Below are 21923 nucleotides of genomic sequence, written 5' to 3' on the forward strand. Positions count from 1 at the left end.
TCATCAGGAAGGCCCAGCAACGCCTGCACTTCCTGAGAAAACTTAGGAGGAACGACGTCAGCCAGGAGCTGCTGGTAACGTTCTACCGCTCAACCATTGAGAGCATTCTGTCCTATGGCATCACAGTGTGGTTTTCCCACTGCACTGAAGCAGAACGGCAGAGTCTCCAGAGAGTGGTAAAGACAGCGCAGAGGATCATCGGCTGCCCCCTCCCCTCACTGAAGGACATTTACCAGTCTCGCTGCATCAGCAGAGTGACTAGCATCACCACTAACTCCACCCATTCTGCTTTCCCTCTGTTTGAACTGCTGCCCTCTGGAAGGAGGTACAGGTCCATCAGAACCAGGACAAACAGACTAAGAAACATCTTTTTTCCATAGGCAATTATCATACGGAATGCACATACGTCCACCAACCACACCTCACTCTAATTTTACTACAATGCGTGCAATATCCTGACTGTCTAACCGGGTCACTGTGCAATAACTTGATATTTATTAAGCTGTGCTCACAGCAACTCATGTAATTCCTTTCTATTTTATTCACAAATATTTAATATTTAACAGTTTCTGTCCATATTGTTCATTTTTTGTTAAGAGTTGTAAATACAGTATTTCTTTTTCTATTCTATTTTTATTTTTATTTTATGTAACTCCTTCACTCCAAGGCTGCTGCAATTTCATTGTATCCCCATGTACAATGACAATAAACGATTCTGATTCTGATTATATCACTTAGACACAGATGGAGAACCATATCAACTGGATTGGTAACAGCAACAACCACCGACCAAGCCGGCAAGCCCTGGCAGAAAAGATCCCCACAAGAAACACTGCAGGCTGTTCCATAAAAAATATAGTTTTACCATTGCCTTGCAGATCACAGTTGAAGTGGTTTAGTTTTCCTAAAAAAATTCAGAATGATTGAAGTTACAGGTGAACTTTTAGACAACATTTGATCCAAAAAGGTCCGAAAACGTCTTTTTAGGCAAAACTGCAAACACCTATTTTTTTGCATAACTTATCTTTCAAATATCAGCACAAAAAAATTAAAAACGGTAGAGATCTGTGTTTGCTGCCTTCCATATTTTTTTCAGACTTAAAAGTGTAACAGATGATTTATAAAAAATCCTTTTTCATCCAAAAACCTGTGTTAAATCTGTCTAGACTCCAAACAAACATTTTTTTATGGTAACTTATGTTTCAACAATCGACACCAATTTTCACACACCTATAGCTGAACATGTCCCATAGCTCCCTGAATATTTTCATAGATATACAATGAACTGGTCATTCTAACATCTAGCATTCTAACATCTAACATCTTACATGTCAAAGCCTCTCTCAGCCTGGCTCTGCTGAAGGAGTCGTGTTACAACCCCGCCCCCTCCTGCTGGGACCCCTGCTATGTAAATTAGCAAGCAGTGAACAGAGAGATGAGGAGTAAGAATGGCCATTACTCAGGCATGCATAATCCAAAGACAGCCAGTTAAACACTGAAAGACATATTTTTCGGTATGTCTTTCATACATCTTTAGTATTAAAAACTCTCCAAGATGAATGTGCCTGACTCCACCTGCAGGTGGATCACAGACTTCCTGACGGACAGACAGCAGTATGTGAGGCTGGGGAAGCTCGTCTCAGATACTCGGACCACAAGCACCGGATCCCCCCAGGGCTGTGTCCTTTCACCCCTGTTACTCTCCCTGTACACAAACAGCTGCACAGCTGGTCACCTGTCTGTCAAACTCCTGAAGTTTGCTGACGACACCACACTCATCGGCCTCATCTCTGACGGAGATGAGTCGGCCTACAGGAGTGAAATAGCCAGGCTGGTGTCATAGTGCAGCGCTAACAACCTGGAGCTTAATGCTCTGAAGACAGTGGAGATGACAGTGGACTTCAGGAAGGCCCCAGCCCCCCTCCCCCCTGTCATCCTCTGTGACTCCCCGGTGACCTCTGTGGAGTCCTTCTGCTTCCTGGGAACCATCATCAGCCAGGACCTCAAGTGGGAGCAGAACATCAGCTCCATCACTAAGAAGGTCCAGCAGAGGATGTACTTCCTGAGGCAGCTGAAGAAGTTTCACCTCCCTGAAAAGATGCTGGTAGACTTCTACGATGCCATCATCGAATCCACCCTCACGTCCTCCATCACAGTCTGGTTCGCTGCGGCCACGGCCAGAGACAAGGCCAAGCTGCAACGCGTCATCCACTCAGCAGAGAAGGTGATCGGCTGCCACCTCCCGTCTCTCCAGGAGCTGCACATCTCCAGGACCTGGAGGCGGGCAGCCAGGATTGTAGCCAACCCCTCTCATCCAGGACATAATCTCTTTCGGCCCCTCCCTTCTGGCAAGAGGCTCCGGTCCATCAGGACCAGGACCTCGCGCCACAAAAACAGCTTCTTCCCCACTGCAGTCAGCCTGCTGAACAGTACCCCAACTCCCCCAGGTGACCCCCCCTCCCCCCCCGCCCACCAAAGGACTGTCGGTGCCACTTACAGGCCCCACCATCCCAGCCCATCTGTGCTCCCACTTTAAGTCACCTTACTCTACTGTATATAGTGTGTTGTTGTTGTTAACTTAATTTTTAACTTATTCTTAATTGCACTATACACCAAGTCAAATTCCTCGTTTTGTAAAGTGCGCTCTACTGAACCTGGCAATAAAACTTTTTCTGATTTCTGATTCTGATTCTGATTCTATTAATCATTGTTTTTTATTCATTCAAAATGCAATTAAATCAATATTTTATCTTTTTTCTTTTCCTTTTTCTTTTTTTTTATCTCTTATATCCTTTTTTATAATCAATGTTTGAACTTCTTTTCCTTTCTATTGTCATGGTTTCAGTTTGTTGTCTTGTTTTTCGCTTTAGTTCTTGTTTTGTCTTGTTTGGTTCTGTTTCCTGTTTTATTTTGAAAGGTTTCCTGTCTTGTCATGTTTCTTGAGTTTTACTTCCTTTGGTCCCCATCTGCCCTAATCGTGTTCACCTGTGTCTTGTCTGCCCTGTCTGTATATAAGTCTTGTCTCTCCCTTCCTCCTGTGCTGGTCCATTAACTTCTGCTCATGTTGATCACGTCTTCTTGTCTGGCGTCCATGTCCCTTGCCATGCCACAGTAAGTTTTTGTTTTTAGTTTTGTCATCCTGCTCTGCAGCGCTTTTTGTTAGTTAAATAAACCCACTTGCCCTGAACCCGTTTGCCTCCCGTCTCTGCGCCTGGGTCCTACCTGCTCTCGAGCCTCCCCCCCACACGACATCTATACATCCAATGAAATTAAACTACAAATCAACAAACACAACTGATAACAAATGTCTCTAAAAAATGATGTGTATATTTGCAGAACCTTAAAAACACCAAACAAATAACAAATGCTTCCCAATTAAAGCACAAAAAATGGAACACAAAATGTAAAACCCAAGTTAGAAATTGCAATTTGAAAAAGATACTTTTTTCAGCAGCTTTTCAAAATCAATCACCAATTCTACTCTTCTGTGGATGAAACAAAGAACTCCAGAACAATGAAGCCATTTCTCTAAGTCTCTCTCACCTTCAGTTTTAAACAAGGTCTGTGAAAATCCACCATACATTGGTCACATGAACTCAGAGACCTGCTAAAAGTGCACAATTGTAAAAGCTCTTTTATATAGACAACTGTTTGTTTGCTTAGAGCTCTAAATATAAAAAAAAAATGCTTTTCTATCACCTAGACACAGATGGAGAACCATATCAACTGGATTAATAACAGGGTGGCATGTTTAGGTTTAAACTTACATCAAAAGACAACATGAAGCTGTCCATCACATTTTTGACCTAAACATGTAAACACATCCTTGGCTCTGCGGTTAGGAAATGGTATTTGGGAATCTCTTTATACCAGGAGCCAGCCTGGCCATTGGAACATCGCCACAGTGCCCATCCAGACTGGGACAGCAACGGGGTCCACTTCAGAGCCGTGAGCTGCTGTGTTTAACTCCAGCTGTCCCAGCAAGGGAAACAACTGCAGCAACATCCACTGACCAAGCTGACAAGCCCTGGCAGAAAAGATCCCCACAAGAAAAACACTGGCTCAGGCAGGCTGGTCAAAAAAAAATAGTTTTGCCATTGTCTTGCAGCTCGCAGATCAAGTGGTTTAGTTTTCCAGTAATGTCAGTCAAGAATGCAAGTTCAGATTCACAATGTTCATATTCACCATATTCAACAGACATCTCCTCCAATAGCACCTTAAAAATCCTGTGCTGTTTTGCTTTGCAGCTGAGGTTGTTTACGATTTTCAGAATAAGAGTCATTATATGTCCAGAGCCAATCACTTCTGCACATAAGGCCTGCTGGTGAATGACGCAGCAGTAATGCAGACATTTTGGAAAGTCTGGGTCAGCTTTACAGTGAGTGATGAAACCTGTTTGTCTATTGATCATAGCAGGAGTCCCATCTGCAGTCACTGCTACCAGCTTTTCTAATTGTACCTTTTTCTGCACAAAAACTCCTTCACCGTGTTATACATTTCAACTCCTCTTGTAGTTGTCTGTTAAGGCAGATGTGTCAGGAGTTCTTCTCTTGTGGAAACCAAAAGCTATGCTGTACTGTTGCCGTCCACAGACTCATCACACTGGACGTTAACCACCTGCACTTTGCAAGATCCCGGTCCAGCTAATTGGCCAAGTTATCAGACATAGCTGACACTCATCTAGACATTGTAGTGGAAATTGAATGAGTTCTATTGTTCTCATCCTTAGGGACAGTGATAGCAATTATCATCATTGCTTGAATTTTTTTCATGCTATATGCAAAAGTCTTTGTCCCTTAAGGCAACAGATTACAGCCCCCCCCCCCCCCCCCCCCAGGCTGCTGTCGTATTAACATTAGCTTGGAGCTCCAGAATGGACAAGAAAAAACGACGAGAATGGCTCGAGCAGGGCGTTGCTCACGGGGCGGTCGCTCGTGCCATGCGGTCGCACGTGCTCGGGCCCGCTAAATGCTACTTGTAGCTTTAATTATTATTATTATTATTATTCTTCCGACTTTTCCGTCGCCTTTTTGAGGCCTTTAACATACCCCAAAACTCACCAAATTTTGTATACACATCAGGAGTCGCGAAAAATTTCATATTTTATAGGAGAACGGCATAGGTAAACAAAAATGGCTCGATAGCGCCACCTGCAAAATTTGTTTTCGCGAGCACCTCCATATGCTTTATAGTACAAACCTGATTTTAACAGGGCATGTTCATCGGATAGAAACCTACAAAAAAGTCTCTTGGGACCAAGCTGTCAGTCGCACAGGAAGTCTGATATTTTGATGACAATATGTCATTTTTGCTGTATTTTGGTCATTCGCAGGCCTCGCTCTAGAACGAACTCCTCCTAGAGATTTGAGAGTAATGACTCCAAACTTTGGTTTTGTAAACTATACACATGTCCGATGTTAAATTGCAAAGCTTTTAAGTTTTTATGGATGTTTGTGACCATGGCGGCGCGTCAAAATTGGAGGTCGTTTCGAAAACACGCCATGAAAAGAAAAATGGCCATTACTCAGCCATGCATAATCCAATCTGATCCAAAATTGATGTGCATGATTGTAGTCTGACTCTGAACACATCTGCAGTGAAAAAACCTGGAAAAAGTGTAGCGCCACCTGCTGGCAAGAGGAAATGACATGTTTTACTTGGAGCATCACTACTCCGAGTAGGATGAGCCGACACACCTGAAAATGACGTCCACCTGTTGAAAAGCCATTGAAGTTTACTCTGACAAAAAACCATAACTTTCAATGCGGGGGTGTGGTCGTGACAGAGCGGCAAAGTTGGGCATCTCGCTATGCACACAAAAGTTGCTCTCACGTGCACATTCCTTGTCCAATCTCACTGAAATTCAATGGATATGATGAAGCTTCTATTCTGAACCCATGGATATGACAATCTTGGACGAGCTCTATAGCGCCACCTAGTTATTGCATTGGGCACATTCTGCCCTGTATTTTCTCTTTGCTTTGTCCGATGTGCATGAAATTAAAACTGGAGATACTCAGAAGGGTCCTCTCTCATCATGTAAAGTTTCATGGGTGTACACCTGACGGTGCCTGCGTAACAGGAAGTGGTCGATTATGTGCACCCAAATAATAGAAATTTATTATAAATCAGCCGTTTGTCTCAGGAAGCTGAGATTTCAGAATTAGATGCCTTTAATAACCTCCAGCTTTGATATGTAACACTATAGGGTCTACGAGAAACTTCATCACTTGATTTTTTTAATGAAATTTTGGACTGAACAAAGATTTTTAGCATAAATTCTGTTTAGGTTATCAGCACCAAGAATTCAACTTTCATAGGCATTTATGTGCTACTGCTTCCTAAAAAAATTCAGAATGATTGAAGTTACAGGTGAACTTTTAGAGAACATTTCATCCAAAAAGGTCCGAAAACGTCTTTTTAGGCAAAACTACAAACACCTATTTTTTTTCATAACTTAATCATCATATATCAACACCATTTATTTTTTTAAATGTAGGGATCTGTGTTTGCTGCCTTCCATATTTTTTTCAGAAGTCCAGGTGAAACAGATGATTTTAAAAAAATCCTGATTCATCCCAAAACCTGTGCTTTTTCCGTCTGGACTCCAAACAAGTGTGTTTTAAAATTACTTATGCTTCAAATATCCACACCAAGTTTAACACGCATATAGTTGAACATGTCTAAATGCTTCTTGAATATTCTTTACAGATATAAAATGAACTGGTCAACTGTAGGATGTCATTTCCTCTTACATGGTTCAGTCTTTTTCTCATGCTGCAGCCTGCTCCTCAATCTTTCCTGTTGCTGGAGTCAAATTTCACCCCCCCCCCCCCCCCCCCCACACACACACACACCAGCTGCCTGTTTATATGCTAACTAACCCAGAAGTGAGGTGACAATAGTTTAGACACAAGAGGGAGGGCAGACTGCTTTTTCATTTGTTTTGTATGTCTTTCATAGATTTTTATGAATAATCATTGCTTTTCTAGTCATGTAAAATGCAATTAACTTAATATTTTATCTTTTTTTTTTTACAAACAAAACATATGAATGTGCTCCAAAACAAAACCCAACTCTCAGTACAGTTCTACAGATGTAACATAAGACTTAGACAGTAAATGTCTCTTTTATCCTTTTTTAATCAATGCTGCAACTTCTTTTCCTTAATATAAATCCAATGAAATTAAACTACAAAACCAAAAAACACAACCTATAGCAAATTTCTCTAAATAAATTATGTGTATATACAATATGTAGCACTTTTAAACAAAATAATAACAAATCCTTCTAATACAAGCACAGAAAAATGGAACACAAAATTTAAAACCCAAATTTGAAATGGCAATTTTAAAAAGATAATTTTTTCAGCCTGCTAAAAGTGCACAATTGTAAAAGCTCTTTTATATAGACAACTGTTTGGTTGCTTAGAGCTCTAAATATAAAAACAATGCCTTTATGGACGTGGCACGGATGGCACGGATGTTCAGCAGGGTAAACCCCAGGAAAGCGGCGGGACCTGATGGAGTTCCCGGAAAGGTTCTGCGGGCCTGCGCCGATCAACTCTCCCAGGTCTTCACAAAAATCTTCAACCTGTCGCTAGCTCAGGCTTTCATCCCTGCTTGCCTGAAGTCATCCACTATCATCCCGATACCCAAAAAGTCCTCATCCACAGCCTTCCTCACGGACTTCCGCCCAGTTGCACTCACTGCTGTAATCACAAAGTGTCTGGAGCGGCTGCTCCTGGGACACATCAAAGACTCCCTCCCTCCAATCTTCGTCCCCCACCAGTTTGCAGAACAGAACAGATCCACCCCCACTCTACATCGATGGAAACTGTGTGGAGAGGGTCCACAGCTTCACCCTCCTGGGCACCACCATCTCTGCTGACCTCACATGGTCTAACAACACCATGACTGTCATCAGGAAGGCCCAGCAACGCCTGCACTTCCTGAGAAAACTTAGGAGGAACGACGTCAGCCAGGAGCTGCTGGTAACGTTCTACCGCTCAACCATTGAGAGCATTCTGTCCTATGGCATCACAGTGTGGTTTTCCCACTGCACTGAAGCAGAACGGCAGAGTCTCCAGAGAGTGGTAAAGACAGCGCAGAGGATCATCGGCTGCCCCCTCCCCTCACTGAAGGACATTTACCAGTCTCGCTGCCTCAGCAGAGTGACTAGCATCACCACTAACTCCACCCATTCTGCTTTCCCTCTGTTTGAACTGCTGCCCTCTGGAAGGAGGTACAGGTCCATCAGAACCAGGACAAACAGACTAAGAAACAGCTTTTTTCCATAGGCAATTATCATACGGAATGCACATACGTCCACCAACCACACCTCACTCTAATTTTACTACAATGCGTGCAATATCCTGACTGTCTAACCGGGTCACTGTGCAATAACTTGATATTTATTAAGCTGTGCTCACAGCAACTCATGTAATTCCTTTCTATTTTATTCACAAATATTTAATATTTAACAGTTTCTGTCCATATTGTTCATTTTTTGTTAAGAGTTGTAAATACAGTATTTCTTTTTCTATTCTATTTTTATTTTTATTTTATGTAACTCCTTCACTCCAAGGCTGCTGCAATTTCATTGTATCCCCATGTACAATGACAATAAACGATTCTGATTCTGATTATATCACTTAGACACAGATGGAGAACCATATCAACTGGATTGGTAACAGCAACAACCACCGACCAAGCCGGCAAGCCCTGGCAGAAAAGATCCCCACAAGAAACACTGCAGGCTGTTCCATAAAAAATATAGTTTTACCATTGCCTTGCAGATCACAGTTGAAGTGGTTTAGTTTTCCTAAAAAAATTCAGAATGATTGAAGTTACAGGTGAACTTTTAGACAACATTTGATCCAAAAAGGTCCGAAAACGTCTTTTTAGGCAAAACTGCAAACACCTATTTTTTTGCATAACTTATCTTTCAAATATCAGCACAAACAAATTAAAAACGGTAGAGATCTGTGTTTGCTGCCTTCCATATTTTTTTCAGACTTAAAAGTGTAACAGATGATTTATAAAAAATCCTTTTTCATCCAAAAACCTGTGTTAAATCTGTCTAGACTCCAAACAAACATTTTTTTATGGTAACTTATGTTTCAACAATCGACACCAATTTTCACACACCTATAGCTGAACATGTCCCATAGCTCCCTGAATATTTTCATAGATATACAATGAACTGGTCATTCTAACATCTAGCATTCTAACATCTAACATCTTACATGTCAAAGCCTCTCTCAGCCTGGCTCTGCTGAAGGAGTCGTGTTACAACCCCGCCCCCTCCTGCTGGGACCCCTGCTATGTAAATTAGCAAGCAGTGAACAGAGAGATGAGGAGTAAGAATGGCCATTACTCAGGCATGCATAATCCAAAGACAGCCAGTTAAACACTGAAAGACATATTTTTCGGTATGTCTTTCATACATCTTTAGTATTAAAAACTCTCCAAGATGAATGTGCCTGACTCCACCTGCAGGTGGATCACAGACTTCCTGACGGACAGACAGCAGTATGTGAGGCTGGGGAAGCTCGTCTCAGATACTCGGACCACAAGCACCGGATCCCCCCAGGGCTGTGTCCTTTCACCCCTGTTACTCTCCCTGTACACAAACAGCTGCACAGCTGGTCACCTGTCTGTCAAACTCCTGAAGTTTGCTGACGACACCACACTCATCGGCCTCATCTCTGACGGAGATGAGTTGGCCTACAGGAGTGAAATAGCCAGGCTGGTGTCATAGTGCAGCGCTAACAACCTGGAGCTTAATGCTCTGAAGACAGTGGAGATGACAGTGGACTTCAGGAAGGCCCCAGCCCCCCTCCCCCCTGTCATCCTCTGTGACTCCCCGGTGACCTCTGTGGAGTCCTTCTGCTTCCTGGGAACCATCATCAGCCAGGACCTCAAGTGGGAGCAGAACATCAGCTCCATCACTAAGAAGGTCCAGCAGAGGATGTACTTCCTGAGGCAGCTGAAGAAGTTTCACCTCCCTGAAAAGATGCTGGTAGACTTCTACGATGCCATCATCGAATCCACCCTCACGTCCTCCATCACAGTCTGGTTCGCTGCGGCCACGGCCAGAGACAAGGCCAAGCTGCAACGCGTCATCCACTCAGCAGAGAAGGTGATCGGCTGCCACCTCCCGTCTCTCCAGGAGCTGCACATCTCCAGGACCTGGAGGCGGGCAGCCAGGATTGTAGCCAACCCCTCTCATCCAGGACATAATCTCTTTCGGCCCCTCCCTTCTGGCAAGAGGCTCCGGTCCATCAGGACCAGGACCTCGCGCCACAAGAACAGCTTCTTCCCCACTGCAGTCAGCCTGCTGAACAGTACCCCAACTCCCCCAGGTGACCCCCCCTCCCCCCCCGCCCACCAAAGGACTGTCGGTGCCACTTACAGGCCCCACCATCCCAGCCCATCTGTGCTCCCACTTTAAGTCACCTTACTCTACTGTATATAGTGTGTTGTTGTTGTTAACTTAATTTTTAACTTATTCTTAATTGCACTATACACCAAGTCAAATTCCTCGTTTTGTAAAGTGCGCTCTACTGAACCTGGCAATAAAACTTTTTCTGATTTCTGATTCTGATTCTGATTCTATTAATCATTGTTTTTTATTCATTCAAAATGCAATTAAATCAATATTTTATCTTTTTTCTTTTCCTTTTTCTTTTTTTTTATCTCTTATATCCTTTTTTATAATCAATGTTTGAACTTCTTTTCCTTTCTATTGTCATGGTTTCAGTTTGTTGTCTTGTTTTTCGCTTTAGTTCTTGTTTTGTCTTGTTTGGTTCTGTTTCCTGTTTTATTTTGAAAGGTTTCCTGTCTTGTCATGTTTCTTGAGTTTTACTTCCTTTGGTCCCCATCTGCCCTAATCGTGTTCACCTGTGTCTTGTCTGCCCTGTCTGTATATAAGTCTTGTCTCTCCCTTCCTCCTGTGCTGGTCCATTAACTTCTGCTCATGTTGATCACGTCTTCTTGTCTGGCGTCCATGTCCCTTGCCATGCCACAGTAAGTTTTTGTTTTTAGTTTTGTCATCCTGCTCTGCAGCGCTTTTTGTTAGTTAAATAAACCCACTTGCCCTGAACCCGTTTGCCTCCCGTCTCTGCGCCTGGGTCCTACCTGCTCTCGAGCCTCCCCCCCACACGACATCTATACATCCAATGAAATTAAACTACAAATCAACAAACACAACTGATAACAAATGTCTCTAAAAAATGATGTGTATATTTGCAGAACCTTAAAAACACCAAACAAATAACAAATGCTTCCCAATTAAAGCACAAAAAATGGAACACAAAATGTAAAACCCAAGTTAGAAATTGCAATTTGAAAAAGATACTTTTTTCAGCAGCTTTTCAAAATCAATCACCAATTCTACTCTTCTGTGGATGAACAAAGAACTCCAGAACAATGAAGCCATTTCTCTAAGTCTCTCTCACCTTCAGTTTTAAACAAGGTCTGTGAAAATCCACCATACATTGGTCACATGAACTCAGAGACCTGCTAAAAGTGCACAATTGTAAAAGCTCTTTTATATAGACAACTGTTTGTTTGCTTAGAGCTCTAAATATAAAAAAAAATGCTTTTCTATCACCTAGACACAGATGGAGAACCATATCAACTGGATTAATAACAGGGTGGCATGTTTAGGTTTAAACTTACATCAAAAGACAACATGAAGCTGTCCATCACATTTTTGACCTAAACATGTAAACACATCCTTGGCTCTGCGGTTAGGAAATGGTATTTGGGAATCTCTTTATACCAGGAGCCAGCCTGGCCATTGGAACATCGCCACAGTGCCCATCCAGACTGGGACAGCAACGGGGTCCACTTCAGAGCCGTGAGCTGCTGTGTTTAACTCCAGCTGTCCCAGCAAGGGAAACAACTGCAGCAACATCCACTGACCAAGCTGACAAGCCCTGGCAGAAAAGATCCCCACAAGAAAAACACTGGCTCAGGCAGGCTGGTCAAAAAAAAATAGTTTTGCCATTGTCTTGCAGCTCGCAGATCAAGTGGTTTAGTTTTCCAGTAATGTCAGTCAAGAATGCAAGTTCAGATTCACAATGTTCATATTCACCATATTCAACAGACATCTCCTCCAATAGCACCTTAAAAATCCTGTGCTGTTTTGCTTTGCAGCTGAGGTTGTTTACGATTTTCAGAATAAGAGTCATTATATGTCCAGAGCCAATCACTTCTGCACATAAGGCCTGCTGGTGAATGACGCAGCAGTAATGCAGACATTTTGGAAAGTCTGGGTCAGCTTTACAGTGAGTGATGAAACCTGTTTGTCTATTGATCATAGCAGGAGTCCCATCTGCAGTCACTGCTACCAGCTTTTCTAATTGTACCTTTTTCTGCACAAAAACTCCTTCACCGTGTTATACATTTCAACTCCTCTTGTAGTTGTCTGTTAGGGCAGATGTGTCAGGAGTTCTTCTCTTGTGGAAACCAAAAGCTATGCTGTACTGTTGCCGTCCACAGACTCATCACACTGGACGTTAACCACCTGCACTTTGCAAGATCCCGGTCCAGCTAATTGGCCAAGTTATCAGACATAGCTGACACTCATCTAGACATTGTAGTGGAAATTGAATGAGTTCTATTGTTCTCATCCTTAGGGACAGTGATAGCAATTATCATCATTGCTTGAATTTTTTTCATGCTATATGCAAAAGTCTTTGTCCCTTAAGGCAACAGATTACAGCCCCCCCCCCCCCCCCCCCCCAGGCTGCTGTCGTATTAACATTAGCTTGGAGCTCCAGAATGGACAAGAAAAAACGACGAGAATGGCTCGAGCAGGGCGTTGCTCACGGGGCGGTCGCTCGTGCCATGCGGTCGCACGTGCTCGGGCCCGCTAAATGCTACTTGTAGCTTTAATTATTATTATTTTTCTTCCGCCGGAAGAATCGCATTTTTGAGGCCTTTAACATACCCCAAAACTCACCAAATTTGGCACACACATCAGGGGTCGCGAAAAATTTCGTATTTTATGAGAAATTGGCATGGGTGCGCAAAAATGGCTCGACAGCGCCACCTACAGTGACTTTTGTCCCGACGCCCCGCATACGCTTTAACGTACAAGCTTGATTTTTACAGGGCATGTTCTTCAGATGGAGACCTACAAAAAAGTCTGAAAGGACCCACCTGTCACTCGCACAGGAAGTCTGATATATTGAGGTCAATATGTCATTTTTGCTCTATTTTGGACATTTGCAGGCCTCCTTCTAGAACGAACTCCTCCTAGAGATTTGTGAATAATGACTCCAAACTTTGGTTTTGTAAACTATACACATGTCCGATGTTAAATTGCAAAGCTTTTAAGTTTTTACAGAAGTTTGTGGCCGTGGCGGCGCGTAGAAATTTGACGTTGTTTTGAAAACACGCCATGAAAAGAAAAATGGCCATAACTCAGCCATGCATATTCCAATCTGATCCAAAATTGATATGCATGATTGTAGTCTGACTCTGAACACATCTGCAGTGAAAGAATCCGGAAAAAGTGTAGCGCCACCTGCTGGCAAGATGAAATGACATGTTTTACTTGGAGCATCACTGCTCTGAGTAGGATGAGCCGACACACCTGAAAATGACATCCACCTGTTGAAAAGCCATTGAAGTTTACTCTGACAAAAAACCATAACTTTCAATGCGGGGGTGTGGTCGTGACAGAGCGGCAAAGTTGGGCATCTCGCCATGCACACAAAAGTTGCTCTCACGTGCACATTCCTTGTCCAATCTCACTGAAATTCAATGGATATGATGAAGCTTCTATTCTGAACCCATGGATATGACAATCTTGGACGAGCTCTATAGCGCCACCTAGTTATTGCATTGGGCACATTCTGCCCTGTATTTTCTCTTTGCTTTGTCCGATGTGCATGAAATTAAAACTGGAGATACTCAGAAGGGTCCTCTCTCATAATCTGAAGTTTCATGGGTGTACACCTGACGGTGCCTGCGTAACAGGAAGTGGTCGATTATGTGCACCCAAATAATAGAAATTTATTATAAATCAGCCGTTTGTCTCAGGAAGCTGAGATTTCAGAATTAGATGCCTTTAATAACCTCCAGCTTTGATATGTAACACTATAGGGTCTACGAGAAACTTCATCACTTGATTTTTTTAATGAAATTTTGGACTGAACAAAGATTTTTAGCATAAATTCTGTTTAGGTTATCAGCACCAAGAATTCAACTTTCATAGGCATTTATGTGCTACTGCTTCCTAAAAAAATTCAGAATGATTGAAGTTACAGGTGAACTTTTAGAGAACATTTCATCCAAAAAGGTCCGAAAACGTCTTTTTAGGCAAAACTACAAACACCTATTTTTTTTCATAACTTAATCATCATATATCAACACCATTTATTTTTTTAAATGTAGGGATCTGTGTTTGCTGCCTTCCATATTTTTTTCAGAAGTCCAGGTGAAACAGATGATTTTAAAAAAATCCTGATTCATCCCAAAACCTGTGCTTTTTCCGTCTGGACTCCAAACAAGTGTGTTTTAAAATTACTTATGCTTCAAATATCCACACCAAGTTTAACACGCATATAGCTGAACATGTCTAAATGCTTCTTGAATATTCTTTACAGATATAAAATGAACTGGTCAACTGTAGGATGTCATTTCCTCTTACATGGTTCAGTCTTTTCCTCATGCTGCAGCCTGCTCCTCAATCTTTCCTGTTGCTGGAGTCAAATTTCCCCCCCCCCCCCCCCCCCACACACACACACACACACCAGCTGCCTGTTTATATGCTAACTAACCCAGAAGTGAGGTGACAATAGTTTAGACACAAGAGGGAGGGCAGACTGCTTTTTCATTTGTTTTGTATGTCTTTCATAGATTTTTATGAATAATCATTGCTTTTCTAGTCATGTAAAATGCAATTAACTTAATATTTTATCTTTTTTTTTTACAAACAAAACATATGAATGTGCTCCAAAGCAAAACCCAACTCTCAGTACAGTTCTACAGATGTAACATAAGACTTAGACAGTAAATGTCTCTTTTATCCTTTTTTAATCAATGCTGCAACTTCTTTTCCTTAATATAAATCCAATGAAATTAAACTACAAAACCAAAAAACACAACCTATAGCAAATTTCTCTAAATAAATTATGTGTATATACAATATGTAGCACTTTTAAACAAAATAATAACAAATCCTTCCAATACAAGCACAGAAAAATGGAACACAAAATTTAAAACCCAAATTTGAAATGGCAATTTTAAAAAGATAATTTTTTCAGCCTGCTAAAAGTGCACAATTGTAAAAGCTCTTTTATATAGACAACTGTTTGGTTGCTTAGAGCTCTAAATATAAAAACAATGCCTTTATGGACGTGGCACGGATGGCACGGATGTTCAGCAGGGTAAACCCCAGGAAAGCGGCGGGACCTGATGGAGTTCCCGGAAAGGTTCTGCGGGCCTGCGCCGATCAACTCTCCCAGGTCTTCACAAAAATCTTCAACCTGTCGCTAGCTCAGGCTTTCATCCCTGCTTGCCTGAAGTCATCCACTATCATCCCGATACCCAAAAAGTCCTCATCCACAGCCTTCCTCACGGACTTCCGCCCAGTTGCACTCACTGCTGTAATCACAAAGTGTCTGGAGCGGCTGCTCCTGGGACACATCAAAGACTCCCTCCCTCCAATCTTCGTCCCCCACCAGTTTGCAGAACAGAACAGATCCACCCCCACTCTACATCGATGGAAACTGTGTGGAGAGGGTCCACAGCTTCACCCTCCTGGGCACCACCATCTCTGCTGACCTCACATGGTCTAACAACACCATGACTGTCATCAGGAAGGCCCAGCAACGCCTGCACTTCCTGAGAAAACTTAGGAGGAACGACGTCAGCCAGGAGCTGCTGGTAACGTTCTACCGCTCAACCATTGAGAGCATTCTGTCCTATGGCATCACAGTGTGGTTTTCCCACTGCACTGAAGCAGAACGGCAGAGTCTCCAGAGAATGGTAAAGACAGCGCAGAGGATCATCGGCTGCCCCCTCCCCTCACTGAAGGACATTTACCAGTCTCGCTGCCTCAGCAGAGTGACTAGCATCACCACTAACTCCACCCATTCTGCTTTCCCTCTGTTTGAACTGCTGCCCTCTGGAAGGAGGTACAGGTCCATCAGAACCAGGACAAACAGACTAAGAAACAGCTTTTTTCCACAGGCAATTATCATACGGAATGCACATACGTCCACCAACCACACCTCACTCTAATTTTACTACAATGCGTGCAATATCCTGACTGTCTAACCGGGTCACTGTGCAATAACTTGATATTTATTAAGCTGTGCTCACAGCAACTCATGTAATTCCTTTCTATTTTATTCACAAATATTTAATATTTAACAGTTTCTGTCCATATTGTTCATTTTTTGTTAAGAGTTGTAAATACAGTATTTCTTTTTCTATTCTATTTTTATTTTTATTTTATGTAACTCCTTCACTCCAAGGCTGCTGCAATTTCATTGTATCCCCATGTACAATGACAATAAACGATTCTGATTCTGATTTTATCACTTAGACACAGATGGAGAACCATATCAACTGGATTGGTAACAGCAACAACCACCGACCAAGCCGGCAAGCCCTGGCAGAAAAGATCCCCACAAGAAACACTGCAGGCTGTTCCATAAAAAATATAGTTTTACCATTGCCTTGCAGATCACAGTTGAAGTGGTTTAGTTTTCCTAAAAAAATTCAGAATGATTGAAGTTACAGGTGAACTTTTAGACAACATTTGATCCAAAAAGGTCCGAAAACGTCTTTTTAGGCAAAACTGCAAACACCTATTTTTTTGCATAACTTATCTTTCAAACATCAGCACAAAAAAATTAAAAACGGTAGGGATCTGTGTTTGCTGCCTTCCATATTTTTTTCAGACTTAAAAGTGTAACAGATGATTTATAAAAAATCCTTTTTCATCCAAAAACCTGTGTTAAATCTGTCTAGACTCCAAACAAACATTTTTTTATGGTAACTTATGTTTCAACAATCGACCCCAATTTTCACAGACCTATAGCTGAAGCTGTCCCATAGCTCCCTGAATATTTTCATAGATATAAAATGAACTGGTCATTCTAACATCTAGCATTCTAACATCTAACATCTTACATGTCAAAGCCTCTCTCAGCCTGGCTCTGCTGAAGGAGTCGTGTTACAACCCCGCCCCCTCCTGCTGGGACCCCTGCTATGTAAATTAGCAAGCAGTGAACAGAGAGATGAGGAGTAAGAATGGCCATTACTCAGGCATGCATAATCCAAAGACAGCCAGTTAAACACTGAAAGACATATTTTTTCGGTATGTCTTTCATACATCTTTAGTATTAAAAACTCTCCAAGATGAATGTGCCTGACTCCACCTGCAGGTGGATCACAGACTTCCTGACGGACAGACAGCAGTATGTGAGGCTGGGGAAGCTCGTCTCAGATACTCGGACCACAAGCACCGGATCCCCCCAGGGCTGTGTCCTTTCACCCCTGTTACTCTCCCTGTACACAAACAGCTGCACAGCTGGTCACCTGTCTGTCAAACTCCTGAAGTTTGCTGACGACACCACACTCATCGGCCTCATCTCTGACGGAGATGAGTTGGCCTACAGGAGTGAAATAGCCAGGCTGGTGTCATAGTGCAGCGCTAACAACCTGGAGCTTAATGCTCTGAAGACAGTGGAGATGACAGTGGACTTCAGGAAGGCCCCAGCCCCCCTCCCCCCTGTCATCCTCTGTGACTCCCCGGTGACCTCTGTGGAGTCCTTCTGCTTCCTGGGAACCATCATCAGCCAGGACCTCAAGTGGGAGCAGAACATCAGCTCCATCACTAAGAAGGTCCAGCAGAGGATGTACTTCCTGAGGCAGCTGAAGAAGTTTCACCTCCCTGAAAAGATGCTGGTAGACTTCTACGATGCCATCATCGAATCCACCCTCACGTCCTCCATCACAGTCTGGTTCGCTGCGGCCACGGCCAGAGACAAGGCCAAGCTGCAACGCGTCATCCACTCAGCAGAGAAGGTGATCGGCTGCCACCTCCCGTCTCTCCAGGAGCTGCACATCTCCAGGACCTGGAGGCGGGCAGCCAGGATTGTAGCCAACCCCTCTCATCCAGGACATAATCTCTTTCGGCCCCTCCCTTCTGGCAAGAGGCTCCGGTCCATCAGGACCAGGACCTCGCGCCACAAGAACAGCTTCTTCCCCACTGCAGTCAGCCTGCTGAACAGTACCCCAACTCCCCCAGGTGACCCCCCCTCCCCCCCCCCGCCCACCAAAGGACTGTCGGTGCCACTTACAGGCCCCACCATCCCAGCCCATCTGTGCTCCCACTTTAATTCACCTTACTCTACTGTATATAGTGTGTTGTTGTTGTTAACTTAATTTTTAACTTATTCTTAATTGCACTATACACCAAGTCAAATTCCTCGTTTTGTAAAGTGCGCTCTACTGAACCTGGCAATAAAACTTTTTCTGATTTCTGATTCTGATTCTGATTCTATTAATCATTGTTTTTTATTCATTCAAAATGCAATTAAATCAATATTTTATCTTTTTTCTTTTCCTTTTTCTTTTTTTTTATCTCTTATATCCTTTTTTATAATCAATGTTTGAACTTCTTTTCCTTTCTATTGTCATGGTTTCAGTTTGTTGTCTTGTTTTTCGCTTTAGTTCTTGTTCTGTCTTGTTTGGTTCTGTTTCCTGTTTTATTTTGAAAGGTTTCCTGTCTTGTCATGTTTCTTGAGTTTTACTTCCTTTGGTCCCCATCTGCCCTAATCGTGTTCACCTGTGTCTTGTCTGCCCTGTCTGTATATAAGTCTTGTCTCTCCCTTCCTCCTGTGCTGGTCCATTAACTTCTGCTCATGTTGATCACGTCTTCTTGTCTGGCGTCCATGTCCCTTGCCATGCCACAGTAAGTTTTTGTTTTTAGTTTTGTCATCCTGCTCTGCAGCGCTTTTTGTTAGTTAAATAAACCCACTTGCCCTGAACCCGTTTGCCTCCCGTCTCTGCGCCTGGGTCCTACCTGCTCTCGAGCCTCCCCCCCACACGACATCTATACATCCAATGAAATTAAACTACAAATCAACAAACACAACTGATAACAAATGTCTCTAAAAAATGATGTGTATATTTGCAGAACCTTAAAAACACCAAACAAATAACAAATGCTTCCCAATTAAAGCACAAAAAATGGAACACAAAATGTAAAACCCAAGTTAGAAATTGCAATTTTAAAAAGATACTTTTTTCAGCAGCTTTTCAAAATCAATCACCAATTCTACTCTTCTGTGGATGAAACAAAGAACTCCAGAACAATGAAGCCATTTCTCTAAGTCTCTCTCACCTTCAGTTTTAAACAAGGTCTGTGAAAATCCACCATACATTGGTCACATGAACTCAGAGACCTGCTAAAAGTGCACAATTGTAAAAGCTCTTTTATATAGACAACTGTTTGTTTGCTTAGAGCTCTAAATATAAAAAAAAATGCTTTTCTATCACCTAGACACAGATGGAGAACCATATCAACTGGATTAATAACAGGGTGGCATGTTTAGGTTTAAACTTACATCAAAAGACAACATGAAGCTGTCCATCACATTTTTGACCTAAACATGTAAACACATCCTTGGCTCTGCGGTTAGGAAATGGTATTTGGGAATCTCTTTATACCAGGAGCCAGCCTGGCCATTGGAACATCGCCACAGTGCCCATCCAGACTGGGACAGCAACGGGGTCCACTTCAGAGCCGTGAGCTGCTGTGTTTAACTCCAGCTGTCCCAGCAAGGGAAACAACTGCAGCAACATCCACTGACCAAGCTGACAAGCCCTGGCAGAAAAGATCCCCACAAGAAAAACACTGGCTCAGGCAGGCTGGTCAAAAAAAAATAGTTTTGCCATTGTCTTGCAGCTCGCAGATCAAGTGGTTTAGTTTTCCAGTAATGTCAGTCAAGAATGCAAGTTCAGATTCACAATGTTCATATTCACCATATTCAACAGACATCTCCTCCAATAGCACCTTAAAAATCCTGTGCTGTTTTGCTTTGCAGCTGAGGTTGTTTACGATTTTCAGAATAAGAGTCATTATATGTCCAGAGCCAATCACTTCTGCACATAAGGCCTGCTGGTGAATGACGCAGCAGTAATGCAGACATTTTGGAAAGTCTGGGTCAGCTTTACAGTGAGTGATGAAACCTGTTTGTCTATTGATCATAGCAGGAGTCCCATCTGCAGTCACTGCTACCAGCTTTTCTAATTGTACCTTTTTCTGCACAAAAACTCCTTCACCGTGTTATACATTTCAACTCCTCTTGTAGTTGTCTGTTAGGGCAGATGTGTCAGGAGTTCTTCTCTTGTGGAAACCAAAAGCTATGCTGTACTGTTGCCGTCCACAGACTCATCACACTGGACGTTAACCACCTGCACTTTGCAAGATCCCGGTCCAGCTAATTGGCCAAGTTATCAGACATAGCTGACACTCATCTAGACATTGTAGTGGAAATTGAATGAGTTCTATTGTTCTCATCCTTAGGGACAGTGATAGCAATTATCATCATTGCTTGAATTTTTTTCATGCTATATGCAAAAGTCTTTGTCCCTTAAGGCAACAGATTACAGCCCCCCCCCCCCCCCCCCCAGGCTGCTGTCGTATTAACATTAGCTTGGAGCTCCAGAATGGACAAGAAAAAACGACGAGAATGGCTCGAGCAGGGCGTTGCTCACGGGGCGGTCGCTCGTGCCATGCGGTCGCACGTGCTCGGGCCCGCTAAATGCTACTTGTAGCTTTAATTATTATTATTATTATTATTCTACCGGAAGAGTCGCCTTTTTGAGGCCTTTAACATACCCCAAAACTCACCAAATTTGGCACACACATCAGGAGTCGCGAAAAATTTCGTATTTTATAGGAGATTGGCATGGGCGCAGAAAAACGGCTTGATAGCGCCACCTACAGTGACTTTTGTCCCGACGCCCCGCATACGCTTTAACGTACAAGCTTGATTTTTACAGGGCATGTTCTTCAGATGGAGACCTACAAAAAAGTCTGAAAGGACCCACCTGTCACTCGCACAGGAAGTCTGATATATTGAGGTCAATATGTCATTTTTGCTTCATTTTGGACATTTGCAGGCCTCACTCTAGAGCGAACTCCTCCTAGAGATTTGTGAATAATGACTCCAAACTTTGGTTTTGTAAACTAAACACATGTCCGATCTTAAATTGCGAAGCTTTTACGTTTTTACGGTTGTTTGTGACCGTGGCGGCGCGTCGAAAATGGAGGTCATTTTGAAAACACGCCATGAAAAGAAAAATGGCCATTACTCAGCCATGCAAAATCCAATATGATCCAAAGTTGATATGCATGATTGTAATCTGACTTTGAACACATCTGCAGTGGAAGAATCTGGAATAGGTGTAGCGCCACCTGCTGGTAAAAGGAAATGACATGTTTTACTTGGAGCATCACTGCTCCAAGTAGGATGAGCCGACACACCTCAAAATGATGTCCACCTGTTGAAAAGCCATTGATGTTTACTCTGATAAAAAGCCATAACTTTCAATGCGGGGGTGTGGTCGTGACAGAGCGGCGAAGTTGGGCGTCTCGCCATGCACACAAAAGTTGCTCTCACGTGCACATTCCTTGTCCAATCTCACTGAAATTCAATAGAGGTGATGAGGCTTCCATTCTGAACCAATGGATATGACAATCTTGGACGAGCTTCATAGCGCCACCTAGATATTGACAAATACATTTTATGTCACATTCTGACCTATCTTTTCTCTGTGCTTTGTCCGACATTCATAAAATTACAACAGGAGATACTCATAAGGGTCTTCTCTCATCGTCTAAAGTTTCATGGGTGTAAACCTGACGGTGCCTGCGCAAGCCAC

Source organism: Oryzias latipes, chromosome 20, assembly GCF_053564925.1.
Source record: "Oryzias latipes strain Hd-rR chromosome 20, Olatipes_Hd-rR_3.1".
In the NCBI taxonomy this organism is placed as follows: domain Eukaryota; kingdom Metazoa; phylum Chordata; class Actinopteri; order Beloniformes; family Adrianichthyidae; genus Oryzias; species Oryzias latipes.